Consider the following 9,603-nt stretch of genomic DNA (forward strand, 5'->3'; position numbering starts at 1 on the left):
CTATCATTGACAGCATTACCCGCTCTGTCCTCAGATAGTAAATGCCATTGACTACAGATGCAGAAGTCTGAAACCACTCTAGATCTGCTAGCAAATAGCATGGAAACATCTTTTCTCTTGGATTTAATTTGAATCTTAGCACAATAAAAAGCAGAGAGATTTTTATGCCTGTGTTTTACTAGCAACAAATAAAATCACTTCTTTGCTGATGAAAACCATGCTGTAATCCCACTTTACGTTGTGTGAGATTTTCTGGAGAACGCGCTGTGCTGACAGTGTCCAGAAGGGTGCAGCAGACGATAGCTTTTGGAAAAAGTGAGTGACATTAAATCCCTAGCATGAACAAAAGTGTCAGTCCACACTCAGGATACATTGTCAGGCGATGTTTGTCCACAAGCTAGCTCATATCACAGCTCTAGTTTATAAGGAAATTTGTTGTATGCAAATATGCTTTGCTTTTCTTTCTCAGTTTCTCCTTTCTTACCTCAATACAACAGGTTTCAAGTTGACTGGTTTGAACTTATGTAAATAGGTTCAAAAGTTTTATTTTCTCCATGTAATACTCCATGTAGGGAAGGCAGCATGCAAGTGTGAAATACAGATTAAAAACAGAATGAGAAAGAGTGAGGGGAAAAAAGCCAAATGTAATATTATCGCTATAAGGTACCAAAAAAAAAACCAAACATGTAAAGGCAGTGAAAAATAGAGACATCTCTTTGGAGCAAAAAAACACCCACAATTTTGTGAGAAAATAGCACAGATTTAATGAAGATTAGGAAAATTAAAAGGAGAGAAATTACTTGATTGAAAAAAAAAATAAATATGGATTAAACAATGAGAGTAAGTTCAAAATAATGTTCTTAACATTAATTTGGAAAAACACAGATAAGGAGCTGCATAGTAATGACAACAAACAAAAGAAAGAATTTGAATGTCCAGCATCAAATTTTAGAATACTTTCATTAGGCTTTCAGCTTGGAGAGATTTGTATGCTTGCTCATTGTTTACTTTTGCTAGAGAATGTCATGCAGCTCTGCTGCACTGGCTTGGAGTGTGTATTTTCTTTAGGAGTTCAGCAGAGAACTTGTTAGTCATGGTGCTACTTTCAGCCATTGATTCACCAAATACTGTCAGTGCAACCAGAGGGCTTTTAGACAGGCCTTGTATAAGTTTTAATCACCCTATACTCGGCACTGGTGAGGTCACACCTCAAGTCCTGTGTCCAGTTCTGGGCCCCTCACTACAAGAAGGACATTGAGGTGCTGGAACAAGTCCAGAGAAGGGCAGTTGAGCTGGTGAAGGGTCTGGGACACAAGTCCTATGAGGAGTGGCTGAGGGAGCTGGGGGTGTTTAGCCTGGAGAAAAGGAGGCTCAGGGAAGACCTGAAGTTTTGCCTGGGGAGGTTGTCAGATCTTCACATCTGGAAACTTCAGAAACAGGTTTGATAAACATCTGACAGACATTTTAGATCTGTACATGTTTTTCCACCACAATGGTTGAACTCAATAATTCCTTTTGCTGCCTTTTCCTTGTCATTCTGTGAATTAGACTTGCGACACCTAAACAATTCCTCAAAACAGTTATAGTGCAACTCTCCATAAGCCATTAGCAATAATCCTTCTTTCTCTGTAGAATGGCTTTTGCACCTTCTCTCTTCCTTCTCCACTGATACATTCTCACAGCTTACAGACATGAAAAGAGGAAATGCACTTCCAGGACCCCAGATCCATTCACTTAAGAGCTGGGCTTGATGATCCTTGTGGGTCCCTTCCAACTCAGAATGTTCTGTGATTCTTAAAATACTCATGTTCCCACAGCACTGTGCCCATTACCCACCTTGGTTATGTCTACATGCCCTGCTCAGCTGGCAGGCTGCAGTTCAGTGCTGTGGGTCACCTCTTAGAGCACTTTGGTTTCCTTTGGGAAAAGTGCAGAGCACACTGAATCCCTGACCCAGGAAGACTGACTGATCAGAATAACTGTCTTCAAAGAAAGAAGAGAAATCTTTTCCAAATCACTCTGGGAACACACAGAAATCTCCTTTCTCAAGACATCTCCAGTATGAGTCTAGAAGCAACATCATTTCATTCGAGTGACAGCTTCCCCTGCCCCAGGGGCACACCAAGCACAGTTGGTTTGCCCCTGCTTTTCACAACATAATTGCAACTTCTGGAGTTGCTTCACCTTGACAGCTCTGTTGTTTTCAGCTGGAGTGCCCCCCAGCTATGATGAGAAATGCAAATCAGACTTGTTTAGGCCTGATCCATGACCTCTGCCAGTTCTGCAGCTAATGAGGGAGGGTTTGTGTCCTGCTGGCATCCACCAAGCTGGGCTCTGGCTCCCACCCAGAGCCCACTTTCTGGCTGAAAGCTCTTTACTCGGAATAGCTGGATAATGAATTATCAGATAATAAAATGCTCTAGAAAAACATCTTGACTAAAATGACCTTCCTAAATAAGAGACTGATACTCACTTTAGGCTATATGACCCTAACATATTGGTATACGAATGAGGCCTACCCAAAGGACGGAGTATTCTCATGTTGTGTGCTCAGAGGAATGATGCCTTTGCCATAGTCATAAACAGCTGGTTGTCCAGGCCTAACTCCTTCTGAAACTGAAGAGTGTTATAGCTTTCTGCCTTTGAGGAAGGTTTGAAGGACAGAGCTCATTTTCTCCTGTAATTGTTTGTTCCCATTTTTTTTTCCCCTGCATGTGAATACCAGCAACTGAATCTTTAATTTGAAATGTAGGGCATACACCCAAATTTGTGCCCTTTCCTATACCAGTTGAAGTGGAAATGAGCCCCTCAAAGCCACCTAGTCAATCTCCCTTCCCTCAAACAGAATGAACTCTACCACATCCTTCCTGCTTGAACAACCACAGGTTAAAAACCTCCCAGGACACCCTTCTCAGGAAAGCAGTTAACAACTACCCTTACTGTTAAGGTTTTCCTACGTCTAACCTAAAGGGTTTTGCCTTAGTATAGTTCTTTCACATCTTACAGTATGTGGGAAATTAGCAAGGCATCAAATAGCAGAGTTGCAAAAAAAACCCCAGAATAGTACAAGCCTCATAGTTCCTACTAGTTCCTCTGTGTGGATGGGTTAGGCTTACATAATATAGCAAATATAATGCCTGGTTTTTCGAAATGCATGCAGACAACCGGATGCAATACTAAATTTGAACTACATTCAGAACACCTCAAGTAAAACACACATAATACACATATTTAATATTCATATAAACGATTCATATTCATTCCATATTAATGATAAATATCAGCATTGCTAAAGCAAGCAGGCATATGATGGTAGTGCCTCAAAATGCTGTTTGATAACAAGTGTCTGAGCTGACATTATTGTGATGACTGCTCATAGTGTCTCATAGCCCTCTACAGAGCCACAGTCTTATGGCCACTCCTGTGACATGTGGCCCAAGACTCTTCACTTGTGCTCCAGTTGCACCAGCCGTGCTGCTCTTTATCCCAGGAAAGCTTTTACACAAGCAATGCAAGAAGGGCTGCGAGGGCTGCACCCCTGATGTTTACTGTGTTGTTCTTGTCTATTCTTCTCCCACAAGTGGTCCTCAGGCATCTTCATAGTAGCTGCAGACAAAGCCAGAGACCAACTGGTGCTCTGACATGTTAGATGATAAATACCCTCCTGACAGATGGTAAACCTTGGGCTAAATTCCAGAAATTTAGTTCATAAAAAAGCCTGTCCCAGGATGACCACATGAGCAGGTCTCCTACCCCTGCTGTGAATCATTCTCAGGGAGCATGGCAGATCCTGCAGACAGCCAGGAGAAGGCTTTGTTGGGGAGCTGCCTGAGCCAGACATGGACTTCTTGTGCTTTGGCTCCTGCACCCTCCCTGCTGCAGGGATTGCTAGCTGGAGACAACCAAGATGGGAGCAGGGAATCAAACAGGAAGGCACAAACCCTTTCCTGATGCAAGGACCATGGGGAAAACGGTTTTGCTCCCTAAGGAACTGCCCACGGGCCTGTCCCACCCCTAGATAGGAGCAGCCCTGGGGGTCAACAGGGCAGCCCCAGGATCGGGCACTTGGCACATCCCCGGGGATGGGCTGAGGCCATGTGGGTGGGACTGGCTTTGTGGGGCCTGGCTTTGTGGGGCCCATGGCTGGTCAGGACTGTGGGGAGCTGGGGACTAGTCCTGCCACAGCACCACATGTCAGCCAGGGCCATGGGGGAGCCCTGTGTGCAGAGACAGCCAGGGCTCATGGTGCCAGACAGCTGTAGGACAGGGAACTGAGGAAACAGGAGCTTATTTGTCTCCATCTTGCACCCATGCCATTACTCAGTCATCCCTCTCCTCTGCACCTCTCCCTAGACCAATCTGTCATCCAGCTCTGCAGGAAGGAGTCTAAGGTCAGAGGCATTTCTGTAGAGAAAAATCTGCAAATGCAGTTTCACTCAGTGGAGAAACTGAAAGTTCAAAACACCTAACTCCCTTTTATCTTTACTCGCACAGATGCACAAATGCATCACCAACAAGGACTTTCTTTCCTGACTTTTTCCGTGCTTACGTCTACTGTGACTTTTCCTGTATGGAGCTGGGCAGGGAGCTGGACTGGCACAGGGAAAACTGGTGCAATCACCTCTTACAGCCCTCGGGAAAAACTTACTCATTTGTGGAGACATTTCGCTGAGCAAAGAGATAAAAATCTGCTATGACATCTATTAGTACATGTTTTATTTGGTTTCAAGTAAATGTCAAAACTGACCATAAGAACAAAACAAGCTACAATGCTGGACAATATTTTACATGCAAAATGTATAGACTACATAGCTCTACATTCACCTTGTTTCTTTCAGATTTCTCAGGTGTTACATCACAATTTATTTTTCTGTCCTAAACTAAGGTTCCTGTGAGGGAAATCTTGTTCCTTCTCATCTGAGAAGAACACTGCCCACCCAAAACTCTCTTTGCTCCCTGGCAGACGTGGTAGGGATCAGCTGCATAGGCTGTCACATGTCACTTGTCAGTGACCGAGATTCACTAGCACAAAATAAATACCAACCAAGTGTGATGGCAACACACATTTAATTTAAATGAACTGTCAGCAGTCAGCTCAGAGCAGAAGTAGGAGCTAATGTTGTCTGGCAAAATGAAGACAATATATATTGTTTGTCCAGTTGTAACTAAGAGTGAAAGGATCTTCAACATCTTCAGCTTCTGCTCTCCAGCAAATCTGAAACTTAGCTTGTGTTGTTGGCAACTGGACTTTCTAGCAACAACAAAAAAATTAGTACTCTTTCCTGTAAAGGATGAGTTTTTAGGAAACCACAAAAGCTGAAATTTTCACCTTAAAACCACTCTAGAATACATGCTTTTGGATATAGTCCCTTTTAGTAACAGTCTTATTTTCCTTGGAAACAACTCTACTTGACATTAAATTCCTACAGCAGAAGCTACTACCTTTTATATTAGGATATGCTGGCCAATCCATGCTGTAATGGACTATTTTTATACTCTTCCCTTTTCTGATGTAAGGTCATGCCACGTTCTTCCCTGATGTGTTAGCAAACAGCTTCTTACTACCACGACCCTCTGTCCTCTGTGCAGCTGTTGCCCAGGTTCTCCTCATGCTTCTCCTCTGCTTCTGGAGTTTCAGACTGTCAGATTATGCATATTTGTTCCTTGAGACACTATGCTTTTTTCACAGAAGAGACTGAAACAATACAATCTTTAGCTCTGTTGCTTCTTGGCTAGAGACACTAGGAGGTATTTGCGTGAAAAGGGGTCTAAATTGGCTGCCTGTTGTGAGAGGGAAGAGAGACCTATCTACTTAAAGACAGAAAATGTTTTCCTTTCCTCTTCCCCTGCAATCAAACCTCCATGTGTGGGAGCACATCCAGGGGCAGAGTGCTCAGGAAATGATAAAGAAAGCAGTGCAGCCCCTCAACCATCTGCAAAACTTGCAGATTTAGGGACTTGCAAAAGCCTTTTTAAGATTTAGCCCGACATTTGCAAATTCAATGCATACTTAGGTACCCTGGGAAAGAGGCCTTGATGTCCAGCGACATTGTGCAAATGTGATTTCTATTCTGCAGCCGGGCTTCACATTAACAATACAAAACAAGCCCACTTGATCTGGCAAACTAGAAATGAATTTAGCTGTCCAACTTGGGAATCCTTCCAGAAAATATATTAGCCTTAATCACCCTTTTCACAGGGAGATAGACTGTTGCATGTATTTGAAAAATATCTTTTCTTTCAACGACCTTACCTACTGCTAGAAGAAGGGAGAAAAGAGGGTTGCTACTAAAGCAGCATCTAGGCTTTTGTTCACAGTCAAGGGTATTTGGTATTGCTATGATAATATGTCTGGCAAATAGAGTGTGCAGCTGGATCAGAACACTATTTAAAATTCAACAGCTCAGCTGTGTAGCTTGGTCAACAAATTGTTCCTCACACTGAGCAAAAACTGGGCTTTTTCATCCACTTTTATGGTACAGACTTTTAGTGGTCAGATTAGCAATTTATCTATGTAGAACTTAAGCAAAAAGTCATAGGTAAGCTATGACCAGATCTTCTTTAGAAAGCTTAGATGCCCAAACCACATCAGTAAAAACATCCATAAAAACAGGGCTTTAGGAGTAAAGAATGTACATAGAAGTGCAGATTATACTGGGCAGGGCACAGCCAGCACCTGCATTACTCTGAACTCTTCCCTAACTACTTCTACTTTGGGGTGTTTTTGTCACCTTAATGGCATGAGAACAACTAAGGTGGAAAAGCCTTTCTGTTCAGCTATCTTCTGAAGATGTGGGAATCATTTTGAGGAATGAGAATCTTTTGATTCTCAGGGTTCCACCCCTTGCAAATAAAGGTGGAAAAGACTTTTTATTTGCTTGTTCATGCTGTAATGGTGGTCTAAGAACACAGGCAAGACAATTTATAGGTGGAGTTAATATTTTTCTCTTAGATCAACTATTACAGTTGAAAAAATTAGACAAGTTTTGTGCACACAAGTCCTTCCTTGGGCCTTAAAGCTCATCTAATTTTTACAGCCATGCCAGCTGTAAAAATAGGTTGGGCCAATAAATGTAGTAGCAGGAGAATCAAGAGATACACAGGGGTGAGACAGAGCAGGTTGGTTCATACGCACTGCAAGAGCTTATTATTTACTTTGAAGAAAGTCTTTTTGTACAGGCTTCATCAGAATACTAAAATCTGACCTAGCTAACCAACTCCACTTTATAATAAATATGCAGAGACCAGCACTTTTGATATGATCCTGGAATTACACATCATCTAGAAGTATTTCAATGTTGTTTCAAATTCTTTTTTTTCATTAATCTTCTAAAAAAAGTGGGACTTGTAACAGAATCTTATTTTCTCTCTGATGCAAGTGATCTCACACATGGAACACCAAACTGCTGACTGGATTTAATACAAACTTTTTAAAACAAGAACATCTGGTTGAAAGAGGCTAATCCTAGAAAATTTCTGTTCAAGAGCAAAACAACATTTTAAACCATTTTTTACTTTTGTACAATAGCTGGTATTAAGAAATCAGAGGTTTTTAAAAGTTTGATTATATTAAAAGCCACCAGAAACTTTTGAAAATAATTATTAAAAATATTGGTATGTTTCATATTTACAACCCTGATAAACTAGAAAACTTAGTTCACAGGCAAGGGTGAGATTGACAATACAGCAAATGAGTTTAATAGTTAATAAAACTAGTTACTGATGGTATCCTTACCCCTACCATGGAGAAAGGTTTTATGAGGAAGGTATCAAATCCTTAATATAATACCTGACATGTCAGATATTTCTGACTATAAATCAAAAACTACAAAGTTATGCAACCTATGCCTTCTAAACCAGTATATAACAGAGACGTAGGCTATTATAACAGAGTGCACCATCCCTGAAGACAAAATAGAGTGAAAAAAAATTACAGAAACCCAAATCAGATTATTAATCTTAAACTAATCTATTTGTCTACTGAATTGTGAATACCAATAATAAAAACTGCCTGGGTAAGTAAATCATCCTCTATCAAATTCTTCCAGTTATCCAAGTATTTTTTTAATTGAGTTGTTTGGGTTCCCCCCCCAGCTCCCCATTTTATGGGATTTTCATATGAGAAGTAAAAAGGAATATCTATGCACTGTTAGTCTTATTTAGAGAAAGCCTTTTAGTAAAAATGGCAGGGAAAATCAGCATAGAAACCAAGCAAATTTTTGAATGACCTAGTTAAAAGTTTTATCAGTTTCTGTTACATACATGTAAGGTTATTAAGCACAGCATGAGTGAAACCATTGACACTAAGTGCATAGTGATTAAGATGAAAGAACAGTGATATTTTTAGGGGAGTGATATAGATATTTAATTTTGTAATGCCTTAATGCTTTGAGTTTGAAAGCTTTATAAGTCAAGTAATAAGAGAACTTTTAGTCTTGCATCTTTTTGAGATAATGAAGTCAAGACACTTGCAAAATTCATGTTGAACTGCTGTTACTCTTCTAATAACAGGAGTGCTGAAAGTACAGTATTATCCAATCAAATAAGATAATGAGAGTATATAATGAGAAGTATATCTTCCAATGCATATTACATCTGTAAAGTGGAATCATTTATGATAAAAACTGAAGGTTTGGTTTTCAGTTAGAAAGTGAACTGTTGCACTGATGCTCCCTCTGATATGTAACACCTGCCTAGCTCTTGCCAAGATGGTAGCACCTGTTGGGGTTTTATTTACTTTGAAAACTTACTAGATATTAATACCTGTCCTATGCCATTATCCTCTTTCTAGTGCACAAATGTACATTTATTATAATAAGTCTAGTAACCCCTACACATATTCTTAGGGAATAGCTATTCTATTGCTCTTTTTTGTCTGTACAGAATATGCAATGTGGGAAATAACCAAGGCATTTGCTCAAAAGCTTTTTCAGCTCTACTGAAGCAGAAGTAGCAAGTGAGGACATGGGATAAAAGACAGCAACCTTTTAACTGATAATATTATACAGCCAACCTGGCTTTAGGGCTGCTATGAAACAGTACACTTCTGTCCATATGTGTCACTGTTAGCAATAAAAATGTGGCCATTGGAATTTACAAAACAGATGTTGAAGAATTAAAAAAAGGAGTCAGACTGCCTTTTGTTATCTGTGTTGACTCTACTGAGAGATTAACAAAAAATGCATTTTTAAAAAAGTAAATTAATGTGACCAAATTACAGACAGCAAAATTCATCACTCAAACAGTGAAAAGTCTTAAAAAAGTATTTCTAACTATTCTGTGTCCTCCAAGGAGAAGATCAGGAGAATGAAAGTCTTGTGCAATGGATATTTGAATCTAGTCCAAAGTACTAGTTACTTAAACACAGGGTGAAAATTATTCCTGGGGCTATGAGTGCATATGATTTTTTTGGGGCATACTGACATTTCTAGATGGTGTATTGACATTTCTAGACAGCTTGTCAGTCTTCTTCTTGAAGATGACGCTTCATTATGTTCTCTGAAAAGGAATTCTACTTGTGAAGCATTCCGGGAGAGGTATTGTTTGTGTACAGGGACAACTGTGATTGGAATGAGCTACTGAAGAATGAATGTGCCAGTGCAA

Source organism: Corvus kubaryi, unplaced genomic scaffold (assembly GCF_017639235.1).
Source record: "Corvus kubaryi isolate FWS band 111438036 unplaced genomic scaffold, C.kubaryi_AGA036_p1.0 37266, whole genome shotgun sequence".
Taxonomy (NCBI): Eukaryota; Metazoa; Chordata; class Aves; order Passeriformes; family Corvidae; genus Corvus; species Corvus kubaryi.